The sequence below is a fragment of the Armigeres subalbatus genome, chromosome 2, assembly GCF_024139115.2.
Source record: "Armigeres subalbatus isolate Guangzhou_Male chromosome 2, GZ_Asu_2, whole genome shotgun sequence".
NCBI lineage: Eukaryota > Metazoa > Arthropoda > Insecta > Diptera > Culicidae > Armigeres > Armigeres subalbatus.
Genome location: NC_085140.1, coordinates 365,384,502 through 365,408,080, shown reverse-complemented (window position 1 = coordinate 365,408,080; position 23,579 = coordinate 365,384,502). Strand labels below are relative to the sequence as shown.

Below are 23,579 nucleotides of genomic sequence, written 5' to 3'. Positions count from 1 at the left end.
ACATAATTTCCTGATATTCCTTAATTTTGCTCTTATGCCTATTATAAAAGGAACGGCCCGAGCATCTACTATTGGTATAAAAGCATACCAATAAGAAAATCCTATTGGTATGTTTATATACAAAAAACGAACAGTGGGTAATGTCTGTGACATAACCGCTAAGTGGACGTAGGACTTGACATAATATGTCCAAATTTCTCACATCAACTATTTTCGATAAATAATCGTCGTTGCATACCATTCCTTGGCAAAATCTTCTCATCAAACCGACACAGAAATCAAATCTACCTCGAACAAGAATCATCAAAAAAAAAATTCAGGAAGTATATGTCCGGTCCTTAGCCGTGCGGTAAGATGCGCGGCTACGAAGCAAGACCATGCTGAGGGTGGCTGGGTTCGATTCCCGGTGCCGGTCTAGGCAATTTTCGGATTGGAAATTGTCTCGACTTCCCTGGGCATAAAAGTATCATCGTGTTAGCCTCATGATATACGAATGCAAAAATGGTAACCTGGCTTAGAAACCTCGCAGTTAATGAACACTAAGCTGCGAGGCGGCTCTGTTCCAGTGTGGGGATGTAATGCCAATAAGAAGAAGAAGAAGAAGATCTGTCCGGTCACGAAATATTAGCCTCGACAATGGCAACCTTCCCACTGAAGGACTGCCTGAAAAAAGCCACAAGTTGGCTCAGCAGGGGATGTAGACTGTATCTCAGCCCTTCCACTGAAGTGCCTTCTAATCTGTGCGATAGCGACTGAAGGAGAACATTATTTTTCACTCTTAGAGCCTTGAAAAAGGCTGTTTGCTTCGGCTTAGTGCAAAAAGTAAGAAAACGATCTTTTCAAATAACCGTGAATTTCTAGTGATGGAATAAAAAAGACTTATAGCTCTGCGAGCGAATCCACTTTCCTTTAATACTTAATTTCTACTTAATTCTGAATCTTCTCTGCTTCCCAATTGGTGGGCCAATCAGTGCCAAATAGTGTTTTGTATCCCGCTTCTTTGTCAGCCAAAGCGTCATCATCATCAACGCGTTCGAGAAGGGCTTCTTCTTTTTTACGCTTGTTGCTCGCTGCTGGCGTCTATTTCCTAACGGGACTTTTCGCTTGATACAGGCCAATACGCCGGGCAAGCGAGCTTAGAATTGCAGTTCAGGTGGGAAGTAGGGGAAGAGGCCCCAAAACGCCCCCCCGATGCAAAACGCCTTTTGTAGTTTCCCTCATATTTACCGTCATTAAGATGTCCATAACAAAACTAGATCTAAAATTATGTAGGATAGGCGAAGAAAGTTTCAAAATAGTGCATGGGAAGGTCGGAAAAACCGAAAATTTCCACATTTTGAAGAAACATCTAACATTTTGGCGAGGCAAAACGCCCTAGTGGCAATAACCTACAAAGTACTTGCGTCTCCACGGACTATCCATACTAGAGTGCTGATTCGCCGACGCGTGGTACTTTGTTCCCTAGGAGCTGCCAGCTAAAAGGCGTTTTGCCTCATGAGTTTTCCGGCAACAGAATATCACCACTTTTTTGAAATGTGAATATTATCAATATGGTTGAGATTTTTGACAATTTTTGAATGGCATCAACTAGCTATCTTGTTTAACTGATGCATAATGTAAAAATACCCATGAATAGCGTTACAAATAAGACAATAGAGCAGTGTTTGCTTAGCTAGGGCATATTGCCCCCCCCTTCCCCTACGTGTTCTTTTCTGAGACAACATTGTTAGTAGTAGAAGGAAGAAAACACCCGGACATGGGATTTCGGGTGATAAGATTTAGAATTGGTAACATGGGGCGATCATTCAGTCACGTTCGCTTTGTGTGCGGTCAGTATCAAAAACAATGTTTATCTACATATTTTTTTATCAATGCCAAAAAATCCAACATTTGATGAAAAATCGATTGATAGTTTATTAATGTTTGAGCTGTTATCGGTGTTTTTTTTATCCAAATAAGATTATGTGAGAGATTTGGACATCTTATGAATCTTTAAAGGCATGGTCAAGCGAAGTCCTTCGTCCACTTCGCTGTTAAATCAGAAAACTATCCACTGTTAGTTTTGACGCTATTTATGAAAATCACGCATAAAATTTTATCTCTAGAATATTGGATTTGGCACCCAAGTACAATTTCTATCCCGAAGGGTATTGAAAGCTTTGATATTGATCCCTATTATTGGCTCTCTGAAGAACCGTTTGTTTTTTGGACATACATGCTGCATCATGTGGCTTTTCTTCAGCCTGTCTCGACTCAGCACCGATGCCGGCCGGTCTCGGCTCGACTCTGCTGCTGCTGCCGGATCTGCTCAGCATTGCTGCTTTGTCGGGTCTGTAGGGTGGACTGCTGATATACTGGCTAGGTTTCGGCTGATGATGGTCGCTTCGATGGTGTCCGGCCGAAAAAGCAGTCGGTGCAGACTTCATTCCCTGCTACAAGGTGTGAGTGCTGGTCAATCGCTGATCCGGTTGCCTCGCTTGTCCCGGTCAGAATGAAAGGAAAAATCGCGTTGCGCTATTTTATGAGCTTCTCGGCAGTCCCAGCGGCTGTTCATTCGCTGGTGTCTGCACCAATCAGAACGTGGTAATGGAATGATGCAAGAATTATGCGGTACCCATATTTATAGGTTCCCTTGATCTCAATGCTTTTCATTGAAAACAGTTTCATGCCTATTGAAACAAGTTTTCAGGTCTTATCAAGCATGGACATGAAAGGCATACTTGAAATCTGTCGATTGAGGGCTTACCACAGAAATTCGTCCACTGAGACGAACGCTATTAACGTTTAAAATCTTTCAACACAGCGTAACGCGGTCGATCTGAATATGTTGAAATGACACCCGTTATAGTAAAGAGAGACGTAAGTCCTACGTCAAAACTAGATGCTCACGAGTGAATTGAAGCGCTTTAAGCCATTTAACGAAAAACTCTCTAAGCATCCGGATTATCTTTACTTTTTTTGTGTCTTTATTAACGAGACTTGCAGCCCTAGGCTGGCTCGTCTCGACAATCATTCTGGTCATAAATTCAATTATTAACAAATACAATTATTTCATATAATTCGTTTAATATTTTTCCTTTTATCTTGCTTGTGTTTTTTCGTCATCCAAACTATCCATCTGTCAGGATCCGTTTGAAATTCCGGCTCGTCTTCTGTCTTCACATCGTCGTCGTCATCCGTTGAAAGTTGATTCAACTCTGTTCGGCTATCTGAAGGAGCTGATTTAGTATTTATTTTCTTTCGTGGTGGTGATTTCTCGTTCGGTACATCCAAGCGCTGCGCTGTTCGTTTCGACTGGATATTCTCTTTCTGCTGCGAAAGACTGGAAATTGTCATCGTGTTTGTTTCGTTCGATTGCTTGGTGCTACTCGCCTGGGGTGGCGATGGATTCGATCGTGTTGGTGTTGGTTTCGCAATATCCAACTGCGCCTGAGTCGACTGTTTCATAACACTTGCTTATGACTGTTCTGTTGACAAATTGTGTACCAATAGTTTTTTGTTTCTTGCACATGGTATGCCGATGTGTGCATACTCGTGGCAGTGCAGACAAGTGAGTCGCTGTCCCTTGTAGTCGATAGTCGCATCTTCGCCGAGGATAGTAATAATCGATGGGATGTTTTTATTTACTACCATTCGGGCTATACGAGCACCGGTTCGGACGCCAGCAAATGCGGTCTGCTCGCCCCACAGCAAATCGCGTACATTCATAACGTCACCGTATGCGGTTAGGAATTCGGCGATCTGGTCGTTGGATATATCGTTGGAAAGGTCCAGCAGCCGCACTTCCACAGCTCCGTCTTCCATCGTAATTCGTAGCTTGTACGTTTTATTCCCGAACACAAACTTGTGTTTGTCGTCATGCTGTTTCACAATCATCTGTGCAAGAGTGAGATTGGTTACCTCTACAAAGGTGCATCCAAGCCGCTTGCTTGGTTGAAGAAGAAGTACGTTGTCTCGGGTGAGACCAAGTTCTTTCCGTATGAATTTATGGATCTCATCATGGGAAAGTTGCTTTGGAAATAACGAATAATCTACGCGAAAAGTATTTTTACAGCGTGGCATCGCGGAAGCTACTGTTACTACACATGTGCAATAAGACACTCAATGTGATACAAATTTAGAAAAATCCCGCGAATGACTTGTGAAAAATGTGTGTCGTATAAAAACGGACTGATCGGTTCGAAAGTCGAGCGCAAACTGCATCTTTACTTGTATACCGTATACACAAAATATGATCATTGACAAATTATATTCGATCATTCGAACACGTTTTTGGACGATGTATTTTGATGATGAATTTTGGTGAAAATTTTCACGGTTCAGAAAAGTGTCCCCGAGTACCGGACACTTTTGTATCATGTGCAAATAAGACCAAGTTCCTATTACGTAAATTAAATACATCATGTAGTAAAGAGTAAAGACATCATGTAGAATAGTAATATTTTTCATTTACTTCAAGTTGTAGATTTTAAAACGTGTTAGTAGAGCTTATTTGACTCTCCAGCTCAATTTCTTAGATCCTGCCCAAAATTTCCTCAATTTTCAATGACATCTCCAAATTTTGTTTCTGCTTATTTCTGCGGTTTTCGGATACATCTGAAAGAAATAATAAATGAATTGAAGACATTTTTAACAAAACAGGTGCAAAGAATGCTATTTGATCACATGGAAAAACTCACTGTCCGGACCCGGGGGACAACTACCGGATACAGAAATTTGATTTTGTACCATAAACACATTATATATCTAAAACCCAGATTAATCCACCTAGCGTTGGTGGTGTCTTTCTCGCAATTAGTTAAGACACCAAACTTATATGGGGCCTATATGGTTCGGTGTACCATTTTCTTCATAACTTTTAAACGCAATGACCGATCGTTTTAAAATTCAATAGTGATCAACAAGGCTTTGTCCCCTGTCGAATAAAACTTGTTGCGAGAAAATCGGTTAAGGATTACTATACGAAAAGTAGTCTAATGTTTTCTTTAGATTTTGTGCACACACATACACACACAGATACATACACACGGACAGACAGACATGTGTTCAGTTCGTCGAGCTGAGTCGATTAGTATATAACACTATGGGTCTCAGAGGCTTCTATAAAAAGTGCGTTTTCGGAGTGAAATGATAGCCTTTCGGTACAACTTTGTAGTACGAGAAAGGCAAAATCATGATTACTATTTGAAATATGAATAATATTGACCATCTTGACATAATCACAATGTATTCCATTGATTTTAATATTGTTGATTCAAACCTTCTAAAATAAGGTGAAACGTGAAATTTATTGACGTTTTTGTTCAATTTCAAATTTTGTAAAAAGTTTATGACATGAGGATCTGATATTCCATGCAGGTAAAGGACTTTTCAATAGCTTTCTTTTATACTACAATATACAGGGGTTGGACAGAATGATCGGGACAGGCAAATTTTTTATCAAAATTCAAATGACCATAAGTCCGTGAAACATCAACCAATTTCTTTGATTCTGACAGTGTTCGACGGAAAAATAAATAAAGTTTTGGAAAACTAGTTCAAATCCATGGTCAGACCGCTGGATACCGAAGATAATCCGGAATACTTGAGGGCATTTTAAAAATGCTATTTTTTTAGCGTTTGTACCTTTCACTTGGGTATTTACAGAAACTAGAGAGCTTTTCCCAGAAACTAGAGCTATGTTGACGTCACAGATCGGACAACAAACACCTGAGATATGGCCGCTTTCGTGAAATCCGTGAATCCGATTCCACCAATTGTCACACGCACGCTACTGTTCGCGTAGATAGCGTTCTTGCTGCAAGTGGTACCCCATGGCCTTTTACTAATTATATCACTATGGGTATCAAACTTCATGGTTTATAAAAAAGATATTTTAGTTACAAGATAAAGATTGTCGCTGTCCGGAGCATCTTTTGCTGGCGAGGATAGGGAAGCTAAGTTAAGCTAAGAGTCAAAGAAGGAAAATCCATACGATTTGACAGCTTGGTACCCAACATGTTCAGGACAGCAAAACAAAGGGAACCGAAGCGACAATCTTTATCTAGTAACTAAAATATCTTTTGTTTATAAAAGTCATTACAATGCAAATATTTTTTGTAGGGGAGAATGATCTAAAATGTACCCATGGGAAAAATAGCCCAACGAATTCGTTTATACTACATTTCTGAGCGAATGTTTCTATTACCTACATACTTAAATTTTGCCACCGATCTTGGCTGTGCAAATCTCGGTTAAAGTTCATTCGACTAAATTAACGTAGGATAACGATGAATGCTCTTATGAATGCTACAATGAATAAACGATTCTTTCAGCTGATATCCGCAGAAGTTTACTAGCCAAGCGCTTGGCTGTGAAGATCTCGATAAAGGAATAACATTTTACAATTACTATTTAACATTAACTATTCAGTACCGATTAGTAAGTAAGAAATAAGAAAAAATCGCTTTTCTTTTTTCCTATCTAAATGAAATTCTTCTGATGTTCTTATGAATTTCCAAAGGAAGGTGTTCTAGATTCGATGGAAATTTTAAACGGATGTTCAAAAAAAAAAAAATAATGGAAGATGAAAAGTTTATTTTGGAAACACTGAGCTCGTTGTCTCTTATAATTTTGGAAAATCCTAAAAATAGCAAGGGGTCGTTCAAAAATGATGTCACAGGTTTTAGGTTTAGGTCTAAGATTTTGTGACAGCACAAAAAAGCTTAAAATTTCGGGAAAATAAGATTTTTTCAAATTACCTCCCAAATTAAAAATAATTGGAAACAATTTTTTCGAGGAAATTCAGACTCAAGTACACGTGAAGTGAAAATTCCGAAGTTTTTATTGTAGAAAATTGAACGAATTGTTCGCGTAACATAAGAATACTCAGAAGATAATTACCGAAAAATTAATACGATTGTCTTTACCAAATGTAAAAGATTTTACAACCGTTGTCAACGATAGTTTTCGGACCGACTCACACCTCTAGAACAATTGGTCGGGGTTCAGCCAAATCACAACAAGCGCCAATGAAAAATTTCCAATTTATTGTCAAAGTTTTCATGAAACAGATTCAATAATTTACAAATCACATCGGACACGTTCAAAGCCATAACTGAGGATATCCTAAAACAAATGTACGCATGATTTGACAAAAAATACTTCCCGGTTTCATTTTGCGTACAAACTTTTACAAGTCAGTCGAAAAGCCGCTTGGTGCGTTTTGGCTGAACCCCGACCAATTGTGATTCCAATATTTGCTCAGAAACACTGCGCCAGCTGTTATTTCATGGGGTACCACTTGATGCAAGAACGCTGTCTACGAGAACAATAGCGTGTGTGCTACAATAGGTGGCACCGTATTCGCGGATTTCACGAAATCGGCCATATCTCATCTGTGACGTCAACATATCAATCAGCTCAGAAAAAGCTCTATTTTCCGTACAAAATATAAAAAAGGGTCAACATTTCACCCAAGTGAAAAAAACAAGCGCTCCAAAAATAGCATTTTTGACATGCCCTCAAACAATCCGGATTATCGCCAGTATCCAGCGGTCTGATCATGGATTTGAACTTGTTTTCCAAAACTCGATTTATTTTCCCGTTGAACGCTGTCAGAACCAATGAAATCGGTTGATATTTATTATGGTCATTTGAATTTTGACAAAATTCTGCTTGTCCCGATCATTCTGTCCAACCCAGGCTACTGACATCCTATTGTTTAGCCCATCGCCAGATCGTAGCGCGCTTGTCACCGGATCGGTCCAATCCCTATAAGATGATAGAGGGATTTCTGCAAGTACCGTTTTTAGAAGTGTTCGGTATTGGGAGGTATCCGGCGCGGGGGGATCTCCCCCTAATGACCATTTTTCATGCATGAACTGTCCGCAGTTTTGATTTAGGTAATGAAACTTTCAAAAGTATACTGGCTGTGCATGTGCTAAGACAAGACAAGACAAGACAAGGTAATGAAACTTTCAAAAGTAATGTCAGATTTCGAAAGCGATTTTCTCGAGTTTAGCGGAATTAGCATTCTTTCAGACAATCCAGGGGAAGTTCCATCCGGATTATCACATTCTAAAACGTCGAGCTTGGTATAGGTTGAGAAAAGTTTAAAAAAAATAGCAATGGGTAAGTTTAATCAACGCACGTGCATGTGAGAAAAACTTGTCATTTATAAATAAGCACATCTGACGCTTTGAGAGTGGTTGTTGTTGTGGTTTTGTTAAAATAATCAATTTTCATTATATTCTTAGATCGACGATATGTGGTATTGGGAATGCAGATTACAAAGCCACCGCTAAGCTTGTACCGAAAGAAAATGCCATGCCCGCTAGTGTCGACTCGATTTTGTCACGTTTTCGTCCCGATTTTATCACGTCTCAATTTTGTCACATTTTTGAGAATTTCAATCGTTTTTTCTATTTATGTAAATAATACTGCAAACAACATTGATTTTCATGAAAAAACTTTCACCGCCTGTGGTTTATTATAAATGATTTCTGAGTACCTGTCAAGATTTTTTAAGCCTTTTCGACGAGAAATTCATTCCATTTATTTAGTTAACATCTAAACAGATAACACTGAATCAACAATTTGACGCCACAATGCACGGTTCGAGGCCACATCTCTCCATCCTCGGATACGCCCCACGCTCGCCAAGTCGTTCTGCACCTGGTCTGCCCATCTCGCTCGCTGCGCTCCACGCCGTCTCGTACCTGCCGGATCGGAAGCGAACACCATCTTTGCAGGGTTGCTGTCCGGCATTCTTGCAACATGTCCTGCCCATCGTACCCTTCCGGCTTTAGCTACCTTCTGGATACTGGGTTCGCCGTAGAGTTGGGCGAGCTCATGGTTCATTCTTCGCCGCCACACACCGTCTTCTTGCACACCGCCAAAATGGTCCTAAGCACCCGTCTCTCGAATACCTGAGTGCTTGCAAGTCCTCCTCGAGCATTGTCCATGTTTCATGTCCGTAGAGGACAACCGGTCTTATAAGCGTCTTGTACATGACACATTTGGTCCTGTGGCGAATCTTTTCGACCGCAGTTTCTTCTGGAGCCCGTAGTAGGCCCGACTTCCACAGATGATGCGCCTTCGTATTTCACGACTAACGTTGTTGTCAGCCGTTAGCAAGGATCCGAGCTAGACGAATTCCTCGCCCACCTCGAAGGTATCCCCGTCTATCGTAACACTGCTTCCCAGGCAGGCCCAGTCGCGCTCGGTTCCGCCCACAAGCATGTACTTTGTCTTTGACGCATTCACCACCAGTCCAACTTTTGATGCTTCACGTTTCAGGCGGGTGTACAGTTCTGCCACCTTTGCAAATGTTCGGTCGACAATGTCCATGTCATCCGCGAAGCAAATAAATTGACTGGATCTGTTGAAAATCGTACCCCGGCTGTTACACCCGGCACTCCGCATGACACCTTCTAGCACAATGTTGAACAACAGGCAAGAAAGTCCATCACCTTGTCTTAGTCCCCGGCGCGATTCGAACGAACTGGAGTGTTCGCCCGAAATCTTCACACAGTTTTGCACACCATCCACCGTTGCTTTGATCAGTCTGGTAAGCTTCCCAGGGAAGCTGTTCTCGTCCATAATTTTCCATAGCTCTACGCGGTCTATACTGTCGTATGCCGCCTTGAAATCAACGAACAGATGGTGCGTTGGGACCTGGTATTCACGGCATTTTTGAAGGATTTGCCGTACAGTAAAGAGCTGGTCCGTTGTCGAGCGGCCGTCAACAAAGCCGGCTAGATAACTTCCCACGAACTCGTTCACTAATGGTGTCAGACGACGGAAGATGATCTGGGATATCACTTTGTAGGCGACATTGAGGATGGTGATCGCTCGAAAGTACTCACACTCCAGTTTGTTGCCTTTCTTGTAGATGGGGCATATAACCCCTTCCTTCCACTCCTCCGGTAGCTGTTCGGTTTCCCAGATTCTGACTATCAGTTTGTGCAGGCAAGTGGCCAGCTTTTCCGGGCCCATCTTGATGAGCTCAGCTCCGATACCATCCTTACCAGCTGCTTTATTGGTCTTTAGCTGTTGAATGGCATCCTTAACTTCCCTCAAGGTGGGGGCTGGCTGGCTTCCATCGTCCGCTGAACTGACGTAGTCATCTCCTCCGCTGCCTTGACTTTCACTGCATGTACTCTCAGCACCATTCAAATGTTCCTCGTAGAGCTGCTTCCACCTTTCTATCACCACATGTTCGTCCGTCAATACGCTCCCATCCTTATCCCTTCTCATTTTGGCTCGCGGCACGAAGCCTTTGCGGGATGCGTAGAGCTTCTGATAGAACTTGCGTGTATCTTGAGAACGGCACAGCTGTTCCATCTTCTCGCACTCCGCTTCTTCCAGGCGGCGTTTCTTCTCCTGAAAAAGTCGGGTCTGCTGTCTCCGCTTCCGTCTATAACGTTCCACGTTCTGCCGGGTACCTTGCTGCAGCGCGACCGCCCGCGCTGCGTCCTTCTCCTCCAGAATCTGTCTGCACTCTTCGTCGAACCAATCGTTCCGTCGACTTCGACCCATATACCCGACGTTGTTCTCCGCTGCGTCGTTAATGGCTGCTTTAACTGTACTCCAGCAGTCCTCAAGAGGGGCCCCATCGAGCTCACCCTCTTCCGGCAACGCTGCCTCGAGATGCTGCGCGTATGTAGTGGCGACATCAGGTTGCTTCAGTCGCTCTAGGTCGTACCGCGGCGGTCGTCGGTACCGAACATTGTTGATGACGGATAGTTTTGGGCGCAGTTTAACCATCACCAGATAGTGGTCAGAGTCGATGTTAGCGCCACGATATGTCCTGACGTCGATAATGTCGGAGAAGTGCCGTCCATCAATCAGAACGTGGTCGATTTGGGATTCTGTCTGCAGTGGTGATCTCCAGGTGTACCGATACGGGAGGCTGTGTTGGAAGTAGGTGCTACGAATGGCCATATTCTTGGAGGCGGCGAAATCAATTAGTCGTAGGCCGTTTTCGTTCGTCAGCCGGTGAGCGCTGAACTTTCCAATAGTCGATCTAAACTCCTCCTCTTGGCCAACCTGAGCGTTCAAATCTCCTATGATGATTTTGACGTCGTGGCTTGGGCAGCTGTCATACTCACGTTCCAGCTGCGCGTATAATACTTATCATCATCAGTGCTTCCGGAGTGTGTGCTATGGACGTTGATTATACTGAAGTTGAAGAACCGGCCTTTGACCATCAACCTGCACATTCTTTCATTGATCGGCCACCACCCGATCACGCGCCTTTGCATACCGCCCATCACTATGAAAGCTGTTCCCAGCTCATGTGTGTTGCCGTAGCTCTGGTAGATGGTATGATTACCTCTAAACGTTCGCACCATTGATCCCTTCCAACAAACCTCCTGCAGCGCTACGATGCCGAATCCACGGTCCTTGAGCACATCGGCGAGTATGCGTGTGCTCCCGATGAAGTTGAGAGATTTGCAGTTTCACGAACCGAGTTTCCAATCGCTAGTCCCTTTTCGTCGCAGTGGTCTTCGCCGATGGTTCCGGTCCGTACTCTCTTGTTGATTGTTCGTTGCTTATGATTTTTAAAGGCTGGCTTGCATGACCTGACACCAAACCCCCTTATATTCCGGAGGACCATTCATCCTTATTTCAGGTGGACCAAGGTGAACAGTTTAACTTAGAGTTCCTCGCTGGCACTCAGACGATGATCAGCCGCCCCTAACAAGGAGAGACGATGTTATGAGCCGATCCTGACATGGAGAACAGACGCTCAGTAAGATTTGCACCTCCGGAGAGGAGCAAACCCCCCCTTCCCTGTCAGCATACGACCATAGTTCCCACCGGGGTTGGTTACCCGATCTTCCCTAAGGTTGCTCGTATCCCGGCCAGCACCGCGGGGAGGTAGGGATAGGAGTTGCTGGGTAAGAGGCTAAGGACCGCGAGATGGGGTCTATTTAATTCCTTCAGGTACGCGAAGTACCAATGGTACGCTTTACCCAGCATTTGCCGTGCCTCGACAAGAAATAACGGGTGCCAATCACGCATTTTACCTTTCCAAGGCATAAACTGATTTATATTTGGTCGGGGTTCAGCCAAAGCACACCAAGCGCCAACGAAAAATTACCGATTTTTTATGCACAAATTTTCGTTTATCAGATTTAATTGATCGCAAATCGTATTGGATATCCCTCAACCCCATAGCTGAGGATATCCTACTGCAAATGTATGCCTAAATTGATATGAAACAACATCCGTTGTCCTTGAGCGAACAAAATATCACAAGTCAGTCGAAAAGCCGTTTGGTGCGGTTTGGCTGAATCCCGACCATTTGTGGAATGAATTAAAAAATAGCAATTTTTTTCTTTTTTGTCACATTTCCTATTTTATTACCCCAAAATTCCCCAGGGGGTGATAAAATCGGGATATTACTGTATGTTTTTTCTGTCACCGAAAACAGCCATGGTCCTGACCCAGACGGTGTAGCTAAAATGAAGTAAGGGAGAACGGTCCAAAATGCACCCTTAAGTTTTTTCGATGTTTTCACCAATATAAACAAGAATACTGAACCATGTCACGTGTAGATGCAAAATTTACAAAACCAGCTACATTTCACAATGATCTTCCATTCAAAACAATAAGGGTTTCATGATTTTCTAAAACATTCAAAAAATGTTGTTAAAATAGACATAAGGCAATACGTCCGAATGGTGGTGTAAAATGACTCAATTGCATGTAAAATAATGGTTGTTTGTTTTTCCTTAATGGATTTAACTACAATCTTACGGGTGTAGTGGAAGGATCGCAAATCGTTAAACGTTAAACGAAGACGAATCCAAGTAAAAATAAGAAGTAGACACACGACGGTGTTAACTTATAATAAATTATAGATAAATTGTAATTGAAATCTGATCGATGTATGATACGGAAAAAGTTCCGAACTGTATAATAGATGTATTTTTGGAAAATATGCAAAAAAACTATAATAGGTATAGTAATTCAGAACTTTTTTTGTATCGTACATCAATCAGATTTTAATTACAATTTGTCTAGAATTTATTGTAAGCAATTTAGAATGATATTCTTATGCTGTGCTGTAGGATCTGTCAAAGTTAACACCGTCGTGTGCCTTCTTCTTATTTTAATTATATTCAGAATTATTCAGAAAGACTTTGAATAGTTCCTAATGTTTCGAAAAGAATCAATCGATTGAAAAATATGTAGTAAAGCAGATTAAAAAAAAAACAGAATTACCTACTTCGCAAGAAAAAAAATCGTAAATGAACTTAATCTGGAAATTAGAATGTCTGTCCGTTAAATACGGTACGTATGGTCAGCCTACTAATCCTTATCCAATTTGCTTGCATTCATCGCAGAAACCTGTCCCATTGTTTCCTATTGAAAATTGGCCAGATCGGACTATGGGCTCGGAAATTATGGCCAAAATACTATTTTTTATAGAAAAATTGCGTAAAAAAATGTCAAATTGCGTAAAAAAAATGTAAATAAAATGGCATAATGGACGTTTGGCATAATTCTGCCTTCTTTATGTCATGGGCTGTTCTTTCGGATGTTTTATGCCTAATGTACCTTATACCTATTGTCCATCATGCCTAACGTACTTATGCATAACGTCCTTATGCCTAACGTACTTATGCCTAACAGCCCGGGTAGAAGAAATCAGCAAAATAATATCAAATTTTGCTATTAATATATGAATAACTGAATAGCAAAATATGATATTAGTTTGTTTGATATAGTTGCTAAAATAGCAAAAATAATAACAGACATTGCTCTAGCAAATAACTCATAAATAACTCATTTTGCTTTTATAATAACAAACCAATAACAAAATATTTAAAGAAAAGAAAATATCAAAATCAGTTATTATTGATATGTTGAAAATGCAAATGATAAATGAATAACAAACTTTGCTATGATTGCAAAATTTGTTCTTTATTTGTTTTTCTGCTCCTTTTTACAATAGCATATAAATAACTAATTTTACTATTATAACAAAATTTGTTGTTGAATAACTAAATCTGATATCTTAGCAAAATTTGTTATTATTATGTTATTTGTTTGTTATTAACCTCTACCTGGGAGGCTATATCCTTTTTAAAGAGTGGATCACATCCACAATTATCTTATTCCAGACAGATACATAATATTATAGGAAGAATGATAACATTCATTACTGTGGTAAACACCTACTTCTGAAGAAGAAACATTTACCGTTGTATTATTCTGGGCAGATGTATTCCTTTTAAAGAAGGAATCACTTTCACCATTGCCTGGTTCCAAAAAAACACGATATTTTTTATAAAAAGAATTCATATCCACCATTGTCTGGAAATGCTCCTTAAACGAAAAACAGTGCTCTGTAAAAAAAGAAATGCTCCATAAACATATAAAATGTAATCTTAGCCAACATGCTATTCAAAGCATTGTTTACGAAATTGTGCACCTGGCTCACAGACAAACAGACGTCCCAGACAATTGCACATCGAATAAAAAATGTTTGGCAATACGAATTTTAATAAAATCGCATTGCATTTAATATGCTAATCGGTTTATTCATTAACTTCCCCGCATAACCACACACGACTTGAAGAACTCGGAATTGTCTTCTTTAATGGCTCTACATTCCTACTGGATCTGAGCCTGTTTTTCAGCTTGATATTCTATGATTAGCATCTCCTCAGCTATTAATTGAAGCATTTCTATGTCCGTCATTGCATGAGTATGTATTTCGTGTGGCAAATACAATGGATACACTATGCACAGGGAGTGGAGAATTGAGTTCGCCATTTCCGGATTGGCAATCCTACGCCTCTACTCGCAAGGCTACTGGAGACCGAACTCGAAATTGTAAAGCACACAAAAAAACTGCTACTGAGACTACTTTCAAAAATAAGAGCTAAATAGTCGCCTTACAAAAATAAACCTGAAGGAACGTGGCGGTGGATGCTTTGACAGCACGTGCAGTTTGTATTGTTAATCAATTTTACTCATTTACATTTTATAAGTTTATGGAGCATTTCATTTTTCACGGAGCCATTTTTTCGTTCAAGGAGCATTTCCTCAAATTAAGGAAAGTTTTTCTTTGGTTTAGCATTTTTTATTTTAGGAGCATTTTTCTAAGTTTAAGTAACATTTTTTATTTGTTCATGGAGCATTTTATTCATCCTAAAAAGCATTTTTCTTAGTTTTCGGTTGAATAGGGTTACCAAACAAAACAATCATCAATAAACTCTAGGGGCTATACAATTGTGCATAAGATTCTAATTTATGATAGCCAATTTTAAGGTACCCTTTGAACTATTTTATAATAATTCTTTTGTCAATATACTGCGCAATTATCATTAATTACGTAGCAAATCTTTGCTTTTTTAAGGAGCATTTTTAATTGTTTACGGTACATTTTTTTTCATTTTTACGGTACGCTTTTCGAATGTTTACGGAGAATTTTATAAATTTCAAGGTAATTTGTTAGATAATTTAAGGAAAAATGATCACTTTTTAAAGGAGAATTTTTCAATTTTTCAAGGGTAATCATGAATCTTTCATGATGAATTTACCATTTTGCCAACAAATAGATACACTATTACCCGAATCCCCAATATCGTAATCTGGAGACTGGAGAGAAGCCCGGTGATTTGTACGGTTAATAAGTTCGTAATTTTGTATTCGTAGCTCCTTGTAGTTACGCCAATGGGTTTTGCTGAACCCTTCCAAAAGCTTAACTACTATTTACAGTGATTAATTTTTTTCTTTCTTTTATTTCAGGTTCGTTTTCTATCGATCATGAACTATATGGGGAACGGCTATATATGTGACTTATGTACATTAGAACGACGGTAAGATTAAGTAACTATCCTTGTTAAACGTGCCTTAAGAATGAACATTTCATCATGAGAAACGGTAAGATTTTTTTCCAAAACAAATAAAAAATCACCCATGTCCATGTGGAATGCCTACCAGTTATCATGGTATTTTATCTTGCGTGTTAACACTGACGGATGATTTCATTTTTTTTATCTATTGACATGTTTGCCTTCAGCAATGGAATAGTTCCGATACTAATGCAGTAAACAACTCTTACTCGTTAGCTACGCAGCCTTATCCAGACCGACACAATCAGTTCATTAGTTATTGCTGCCAAAAAGTTTCCCAATATGACGAAACATCGCATTATGACTCATTCATTTTTCCTCCATATTGCTTAAGCTCATAAGACCCGACCGTAAAGTCATTACAATTGCTACACACAATGCACCCGTTCTACAGCGGATGCTGGCGCTCGCGCTCGGGATCAACCTTTACCTTTTCCATGCCGCCATTTGACCGCGCGTGGATACATAGAGGACTGGGGCACGATTTTTCCATGTTCCAGGCACAGAGAAATATGAACGAAACCGAGAACAACAAAGGGCAAAAACGGAGTGCAGTATTATAGGCGCCAAAATTGTCACCATGGAGAACCTGGCGCCGCGCTCCGTGGTGCCGTGGAACACTTGTGCTACCAGCCGATCACCAACGAGAGCGTAGACAAACTGGTAAATCGTCAAAAGTGTTTTTTTTTTTGCTAAGACCCACTCCGTCACGATACCTCAGGCTTATCTCTGGTTGAATCTATTAACTGTCGTCGTCTTTGGGGTGACTTCCTTTTCTAGAAACTGTTGCTCCTTCGGCATTGTCAATTCCATTAGTACCCTGTTCTATAGCTGTTTTGGCGCTTAGTCAGTGCTGACAATTTTAGGAAAATAAAGACGAAATATTCTATAGCTAGATGACTTAATATGGGTAGGTAATTTATGCAGTCATAGAAATATGTATAGGAACGGTTCGACACTTCATCCCAAAGCTCCTATTTCCATCCCATCAAAAGCAAAGCAATGAAAAGGAATTTGGATTGTTTATTATTTTTGTGATTTTTTTTTCTTCAGTGAGCAAGCGTGTTAGCAAAGAAGCGATGAGTGGTGCTGTATTTCTTTGTTTTACGATGAGATGAATATATGTTCAGTGAGATGGAAAACGGAACAGTTCCCCTACATTGCTGTGTAATTGGGCAGCAATATGTGAGTATGCAGTTTCAAGTTTTTAGTTTTCAGTTTTTTATTCTATTCACTTGTCAAAAAATAAAATTATTTGGAGCTTTTTAGAGGAATGTCTTTACTTGTAATAAGACGAATGAATTGTGATTAGAGTAGATTCCAAGTTCATGCTGGTCGGGAGGTTTATGTCCCGGGAAATGATGCTTGTTTTCAGGGAGGAAATTTTCAGATGGTTGGAATCAATAGCCTGGGATGTTTATACTTTTATTGTATTGGCTTCGTGTGTTTTTGTTACAGATTTGGTAGTTGGTTTCAATAACTTGTGCGATGAAGAAAGTCACATATCACCACATGCTGTTGATATTGTTTTTATATCTTTTTTCAACCATAGGACTTGATTTTTCTACACTGAACCAGAACCATTTTATTACTATTCTGTTTCTGTATAGAACCTACTAAAATCTGTATAATAACTTGGCATAAACAAAATTAAATCTACTGATTTCTACGCACCATCCATGTTCCGAGAATCAAGTCGATCGTTTGGATCGGGCTAAGTAATAATCGTGTCGGGGCAAGAATAGGAATGCCGTCTAAATAGCTCTTTTGCATATGTATTAGGAACTTATGCAATCTCATTGCAAATATATATATATATATATATATATATATATATATATATATATATATATATATATATATATATATATATATATATATATATATATATATATATATATGTTTGAAACGCGTAATGATGGCAGCCTGTTGATCACTGACTGTGACTATTATTGTAATCCATTGTTCTATGTGAAAAATCATGACGTCACATCGTCAAGCTGAGATCTCCCTCAGACAAATCACAAAGTAATGTTTTCCACGATACATCTCGATCACATGAGCTTCGAAGGACAGGAAATCGTTATTTATTTACAGTTTTTAATTTCAATGTAAGTGAAATAAGCGAATGTTGTGACTTTCAACTAATTCGATACACGATGGTTTATCATGATTGAAATTTGCACCTTTTGAATAGTTAAGATATAGCCAAACAGCATGCCGATAGTCCCATAAGTTGCAAATTGGGTTGTCGTTTCTCGAAATCGAATCACCCATAAATAATTGTAATCATACACTTGCACCAGCGTGGTGTCGAGTTCGCGGTGTCCAAATAGCAACCAAGGGTGAGTTTATGGTTCTGGTTTTCTCTCTACAAGTTGCAACTTGGGGCTTCGGGCACGAGTGGACAAGCACAAAAAAAATGGAAAATTGGGTAACCTTAGTCACGGCCCCGGTCGGGTGAGCAAACTTGCCATGGGCTGGGTTGCCGTGGTTTAATGGGGTCACGATTTTCTCAGTTTCACGCTGACCTTTGGTAAAAATGTACCCCATTCCTTCCTCACCTCCGTTATTAAGAATGGTTAATACTTTTGATAATCGATTTGTTACATGGATGATTGTCGCAATACTTCAGGTTTCTAGTATGGTTATAATTAGACTATTAGATTTCTATAATTTTGATACATTTATGCGTAGAAGGGCAGTGTAACAATCAAATCATTTTTATCTTTGTGCGCTCATCTCCCGATTTCAGTGGGATCGCAATCCAGAACAATAGAATTTATGTTACACTTATTTATGATTCTCCTAAATCTATAGAAGTTTTGGTAGGTTCTTATACAGAATTGTTAAAAAATTAATCAATCACCGGTTGGGTTGGGTGTATACATTTCATATTTTATTTTAATTTAGTTTTGTGTTGAACTTAATGTAAAATTAAAAAAAAAACACGCAAATAAAAAAAATATTCTAGTTGACGTAGCAGACGATATCCGCATAGTAGGTGAAAATGCGCTTTGTGAATTGACCTTTCCCGTCAAAAATTGTGTCTCGTTTTATTGTCTTAGTCGATTCTTTGGCTTATTTAAGGTCAACTTTCCTAAAGAAACAATATTTTTTGAAGCCTCTAACTATTTTCAAAATCGAAAACAAAAACCGAAAAAGTGCTGCACGTGGAAACCGGCCGGAAAAATTCACCCGATGTTCGTTCAAAATCGGGCCAATCTTAAAAAAAAACAGCACTTTTTCGATTTTTGTTTTAAGCTTTAAAAATACTTAGAGGCGTCAAAAAATATGGGTTCGTTGGGAAAGTTGACCTTAAATAAGTCAAAGAATCGATTGAGCGAACTTTTTTTTCGACGGGATAAGTAAATTGCTAATGCAAAATTTTCATACTACAATTTTTAATTTTTAACGATTTACTCAATTTTACTTGTGATTTTCGCATGAGGTGCCTCTATGTGGATATTACCTCTGTTTCTAAAATTGATCCTCAATTTATCCACACTGAATCCATTATATTTGGTCATTATACTTATTTATCAAGCATACAACTGATGTTTTAACAAAACTTTTAAAAAACACAACAGATTGTAATCGAAACGTCAAGCACTCGTTTCCACTAATACAATATGCTTTTTTGCTTTACTTATTCGGCGTTTGGCTATAATTAGTGCCTCAACATTAAGGTCGTCTAATTAGTGTCCTGGACGAACCCCAACATATACCAAACGCCAAAGTCATTTGATTTTCAAGCCACGCTGATTCATTTAATTTATTCAGTTTACATCTAAACAGATAACATCCCATGAACTCATTTACTATTGATGACAGACGACTGAAGATAATCTGAGATATCACTCACCTCCTCCGGTAGCTTTACAGTTTCCCAAATTCTAATAATCAGTTTGTGCAGGCAAATGACCAGCTTTTCTCAGCTCTGATACCATCCTTACCAGCTGCAACTGAGTAAGTCATTCAATGAATTGAATAATTATTCGACGAATGTCATCATTCGGGCCGAAGTTGCTTCGTGAAGGTGAATATTTTATGCTCTGATCTACATAATAGAAGAACACCTTAGTTTTGATGTTTATTGCATTTCTAACCCCTCGTGTGGAAGTATTTTCAATGAAATCTGATTTCATAATTTTTCATTCATTCATTTATTTAGTTTACATCTAAACAAATAACACTGAATCAACAATTTGACGCCGCAATACACGGTTCAAGGCTGCATTTCTCCATCCTCGAATGCGCTCCACGCTCGCCAAGTCGTTTTGCACCTGGTTTGCCCACCTGGCTCGTTGTGCTCCACGCCATCTCGTACCTGCCGGTTCAGAAGCGAACACCATTTTTGCAGGGTTGCTGTCCGGCATTCTTGCAACATGCCCTGGATACTGCGTTCGCCGTAGAGTTGGGCGAGCTCATGGTTCATTCTTCGCCGCCACACACCGTCTTCTTACACACCGCCAAAGATGGTCCTAAGTCTCTCGAATACTCCGAGTGCTTGCAAGTCCTCCTCGAGCATTGTCCATGTTTCATGTCCGTAGAGGACTATCGGTCTTATCAGAGTCTTGTACATGACACATTTTGTGCGGTGGTGAATCTTTTTTGACCGCAGTTTCTTCTAGAGCCCGTAGTAGGCCCGACTTCCACAGATTATGCGCCTTCGTACTTCACGACTAACATTGCTATCAGCCGTTAGCAAGGATCCAAGGTAGACGAATTCCTCGACCACCTCGAAGGTATCCCCGTCTATCGTAACACTGGTTCCAAGGCGGGCTCTGTCACGCTCGGTTCCGCCCATAAGCATGTACTTTGTCTTCGATACATTTACCACCAGTCCAACTTTTGTTGCTTCACGTTTCAGGTGGGTGTACAATTCTGCCACCATTTGCAAATGTTCGGCCGACAATGTCCATGTCATCCGCGAAACTAATAAATTGACTGGATCTGTTGAAAATCGTACCCTGGCTGTTTCACCCGGCTCTCTGCATGACGTCTTCTAGCGCAATGTTGAACAACAGGCACCAAAGTCTATCACCTTGTCTTAGTCCCCGGCGTGATTCGAACGAACAGTTTTGCACACCATCCATCGTTGCTTTGATCAGTCTGGTGAGCTTCCCAGGGAAGCTGTTCTCATCCATAATTTTCCATAGCTCTACGCGGTATATACTGTCGTATGCCACCTTGAAATCAATGAAAAGATGGGGCCTGGTATTCACGGCATTTTTTAAAGGATATGCCGTACAGTAAAGATCTGGTCCGTTGTCGAGCGACCGTCAACGAAGCCGGCTTGATAACTTCCAACGTACTCAGTTACTATTGGTGACAGACGACGGAAGATGATCTGGGATATCACTTTGTAGGCGGCATTAAAGATGGTGATCGCTCGAAAGTTCTCACACTCCAGCTTGTCGCCTTTCTTGTAGATGGGGCATATAACCCCTTTCTTCCAACCCCTCTGGTAGCTGTTCAGTTTCCTAAATTTTGGGTATCAGTTTGATCAGGCAACTGGCCAGCTTTTCCGGGCCCATCTTGATGACCAGCTGCTTTATTGGTCTTTAGCTATTGGATGGCATCCTTAACTTTCCTCAAGGTGGGGCCTGTTTGGATTCCCACATACCTAATTGTATTCCAGCAGTCCTCAAGAGGGCCCCATTGAGCTCACCCTCTTCCGGCAACGCTGCCTCGAGATGCGCGTATGCAGTGGCGACATTAGGTTCCTTCAGTCGCTCTAGGTCGTACCGCGGTCAGAGTTGATGTTAGCGCCACGACATGTCCTGACGTCGATAATGTCAGAGAAGTGCCGTCCATCAATCAGAACGTGGTCGATGCAGTAATTCTCTTAAAAGTTCCTGTGGAATTTAAAAAATTATTTTTAGATTTATTTCTGTAAATATTTCCGTAGATTTTTTTCAAGATAGTCCCTAAAAGAGTTTTTGTAGGAAGTGTTGAATGAATGTCCAGAGGAATTCACGGAGTAATCTAGGGGGAAATTGCTAGAACTAAGGAGATCGTTGGGAAAGTTTGAATTTATTTCTGAGGGAGGATCCGGGGGACTGCCTGGAAAGTTACTGGATTCGTTCGATAAAGATGTTTTGAAGGAATCCCTGCAGGAATTTTCCGAAGGAATTCCTGGATCGTTTTTCAGAGGATCCAAACGGTTCTAGAAGGAGATTTCGTAGGAGTTCCTGAGGGAGTTTCCGAAGATATTACTAGAGAAATCTAGGAATTTCGTAAGAGACTACAATAAGTATGTCACGAACATTCTACAGTCGACTCTCTACATCTCGATGTTTAATAGCTCGATATCTCTCCCTATGTCGATGGTTTCTATATACATTTGGGCTTTCTACATCTCGATAACCTCCCTATCTCGATATCTCTCTATCTCGATGTGTTCTGATCTTACTTTATTCTGGATTCACTCTCCTTATGTCGATATTTTAAAATTTTTAAGTCTGCTAGACCATCTTTGGACAATAACAACACATCAATAACAGCAAATGACATTTGTTTTGTTGTCGTTTTTCATAGCAACGAGCTTTTTTGGATCTAGTACCCATTTAAATTTTCATTCCATTCCTCGATCTCTCCCTATCTCGATGGTCCCTTCAATATCGAGATGTGGAGAGGCGACTGTATTTGGAATTTCTTTCTAAAATATTTTAGAAGTTCTTCCAAGAATGCGTTTATGAGCTCCTTGGGAAATTCTTTTAATAATTCCTTAAAAAAATCCGTTGGAAATTCTTCAAACAGTTCCTTTAGGTTATCCTTGAAAAAATACTTTATGAACTCATTGAATTGATTCGGTAATTTATCCTTAACTAGTCAACCCGGCAGACGTTGTCCTGCAAAGTAGGCGAAAATGCGCGTTCTGAACTGCCTATGCGAAGTTTCGATACGATTCTTAATTTTAGGTTTTCAGGATTTACTCAACTTTACTCGTGATTTTCGCATGAGAAAATATCATATAAACCCGTCGGAAACGATAACAGACATATTTGCTAATTGAAGGAATGGAGAATATACTTCCAGCCGTTTTCGAGTTATGCGGATACGAACACAGACCATTTAATTTTTATTATATAGATTTAATTCTAAGATTCCTGCAGGAATTCGTCCACAAAAATCGATACACATATCAAGCTTGGATCTACAAATCAATACCTTACTCAACATTGGCTGACTTAGACCCAATAGGCTACCCGACACCAGCTCTGACTTTGACAGAACTTTTGCCCAATACAGGTAATCTTCGATATAACGTACCCCCGATATAACGTACACTCGATATAACGTCACTCGATATAGCGTACATTTTCCCCCGTTATAACGTACACTTTGAAAACTAGTTTTAATTTTGGTAGTTATTGCAAAATAATTTACTAAATCGTTATGATCATTCATGTAGGGATGGCATTATTGTATGGAGTCTAATTTTATCAGCTAGAAGCATTAATTACTGTTTTCCCCACTTTGCACTATCCTCAGAATATTCTCCCGAGGTATTGGATGATATTGAGTTAATGAGGTTTTAGGCATGTCTAGTTGATATTAGTCAAAGTCAGATTTGATGACGAGTTGTTTTCAGGTCTAAGTCAGCTAATGTCGAGTGAAGTAATGGTATTGTAGATCCAAGCTTGAAATGTGTACCAGATTATTTTAAAATTAATCCTAGAGGAAATTCCTGGAGAAGCTCCCAAAATAATTTCT

General features: G+C 40.0%; 1 protein-coding gene across 8 annotated transcripts in view; it reads left to right on the top strand.

Annotated features, from left to right (window-relative positions):
* The window catches only part of LOC134213020 (protein spire), a 575,819-nt gene that overhangs the window by 214,332 nt on the left and 337,908 nt on the right, over positions 1-23,579 (top strand). The gene's annotated exons all lie outside the window — the stretch shown is intronic.